Source organism: Apteryx mantelli, unplaced genomic scaffold (genome assembly GCF_036417845.1).
Source record: "Apteryx mantelli isolate bAptMan1 unplaced genomic scaffold, bAptMan1.hap1 HAP1_SCAFFOLD_144, whole genome shotgun sequence".
NCBI lineage: Eukaryota > Metazoa > Chordata > Aves > Apterygiformes > Apterygidae > Apteryx > Apteryx mantelli.
The window spans coordinates 125,001-127,500 of NW_027118499.1; positions in this window are offsets into that span (position 1 = coordinate 125,001).

The window sequence follows — 2,500 nt, forward strand, 5'->3', positions numbered from 1 at the left end:
GCCGCGCCGAGGCCGCCGCCCGGCCCGCGGGCCCGCCTTCCGGGCCGCGGCCGCCCGGTCGACCCGGCTCCGGGAGGCCGCGCCGAGGTCGCCGCCCGGCCCGCGGGCCCGCCTTCCGGGCCGCGGCCGCCCGGTCGACCCGGCTCCGGGAGGCCGCGCCGAGGTCGCCGCCCGGCCCGCGGGCCCGCCTTCCGGGCCGCGGCCGCCCGGTCGACCCGGCTCCGGGAGGCCGCGCCGAGGTCGCCGCCCGGCCCGCGGGCCCGCCTTCCGGGCCGCGGCCGCCCGGTCGACCCGGCTCCGGGAGGCCGCGCCGAGGTCGCCGCCCCGCCCGCGGGCCCGCCTTCCGGGCCGCGGCCGCCCGGTCGACCCGGCTCCGGGAGGCCGCGCCGAGGTCGCCGCCCGGCCCGCGGGCCCGCCTTCCGGGCCGCGGCCGCCCGGTCGACCCGGCTCCGGGAGGCCGCGCCGAGGTCGCCGCCCGGCCCGCGGGCCCGCCTTCCGGGCCGCGGCCGCCCGGTCTACCCGGCTCCGGGAGGCCGCGCCGAGGTCGCCGCCCGGCCCGCGGGCCCGCCTTCCGGGCCGCGGCCGCCCGGTCGACCCGGCTCCGGGAGGCCGCGCCGAGGTCGCCGCCCGGCCCGCGGGCCCGCCTTCCGGGCCGCGGCCGCCCGGTCTACCCGGCTCCGGGAGGCCGCGCCGAGGTCGCCGCCCGGCCCGCGGGCCCGCCTTCCGGGCCGCGGCCGCCCGGTCGACCCGGCTCCGGGAGGCCGCGCCGAGGTCGCCGCCCGGCCCGCGGGCCCGCCTTCCGGGCCGCGGCCGCCCGGTCGACCCGGCTCCGGGAGGCCGCGCCGAGGTCGCCGCCCGGCCCGCGGGCCCGCCTTCCGGGCCGCGGCCGCCCGGTCGACCCGGCTCCGGGAGGCCGCGCCGAGGTCGCCGCTCGGCCCGCGGGCCCGCCTTCCGGGCCGCGGCCGCCCGGTCTACCCGGCTCCGGGAGGCCGCGCCGAGGTCGCCGCCCGGCCCGCGGGCCCGCCTTCCGGGCCGCGGCCGCCCGGTCGACCCGGCTCCGGGAGGCCGCGCCGAGGTCGCCGCCCGGCCCGCGGGCCCGCCTTCCGGGCCGCGGCCGCCCGGTCTACCCGGCTCCGGGAGGCCGCGCCGAGGTCGCCGCCCGGCCCGCGGGCCCGCCTTCCGGGCCGCGGCCGCCCGGTCTACCCGGCTCCGGGAGGCCGCGCCGAGGTCGCCGCCCCGCCCGCGGGCCCGCCTTCCGGGCCGCGGCCGCCCGGTCTACCCGGCTCCGGGAGGCCGCGCCGAGGTCGCCGCCCGGCCCGCGGGCCCGCCTTCCGGGCCGCGGCCGCCCGGTCTACCCGGCTCCGGGAGGCCGCGCCGAGGTCGCCGCCCGGCCCGCGGGCCCGCCTTCCGGGCCGCGGCCGCCCGGTCGACCCGGCTCCGGGAGGCCGCGCCGAGGTCGCCGCCCGGCCCGCGGGCCCGCCTTCCGGGCCGCGGCCGCCCGGTCTACCCGGCTCCGGGAGGCCGCGCCGAGGTCGCCGCCCGGCCCGCGGGCCCGCCTTCCGGGCCGCGGCCGCCCGGTCTACCCGGCTCCGGGAGGCCGCGCCGAGGTCGCCGCCCGGCCCGCGGGCCCGCCTTCCGGGCCGCGGCCGCCCGGTCTACCCGGCTCCGGGAGGCCGCGCCGAGGTCGCCGCCCCGCCCGCGGCCGGCCGGTCTACTCGTCTCCGGCGTGCCCTTGTCGCCTTTTCCGGGTGGTAAGCGGTAGACCTGTTCTCCCTGGCCTTCCTGTGGAGCGGCGAGAGGGGTCGCTCTGTTGCGCTGCCTCCAGTTACGTCATCGTAAAGGCCGGCCATTTCCGCGCCCCGCCCCGGTAGGAGGGGCGGCTGTTCTTCGGCTCTCCGGCGCCGCCTGACTTACCGGTACGACTGTAGGGCAGAGGGTGAGCAAGCGCTGAGTTCCGGAGCTCTACTCCCGGGCGCCCCCAGCGCTAAGTGGCCGGCCTGCGAGCGACCTAGGGCGGCTTGCGAGGGCAGGTAAGGCCCGGTCCCGACTCCGGTTCTCTGACAAAATGTTTTTTTCGGCGCGTTCGATACGGCGCTTTCCCGGCACGTTCTCGGCAGCCAGGCGAGCGTGTCCCCGGTGCCGGGAAGCGCGGAGCCGCGGAGCCGGCGGCGGGCTCCAGCGACGGTTGCCGAGTTGCGAGAGGGCTGAGGCGGTCCGCGCGGAGCGTGTCCCCGGTGCCGGGAAGCGCGGAGCCGCGGAGCCGGCGGCGGGCTCCAGCGACGGTTGCCGAGTTGCGAGAGGGCTGAGGCGGTCCGCGCGGAGCGTGTCCCCGGTGCCGGGAAGCGCGGAGCCGCGGAGCCGGCGGCGGGCTCCAGCGACGGTTGCCGAGTTGCGAGAGGGCTGAGGCGGTCCACGCGGAGCGTGTCCCCGGTGCCGGGAAGCGCGGAGCCGCGGAGCCGGCGGCGGGCTCCAGCGACGGTTGCCGAGTTGCGAGAGGGCT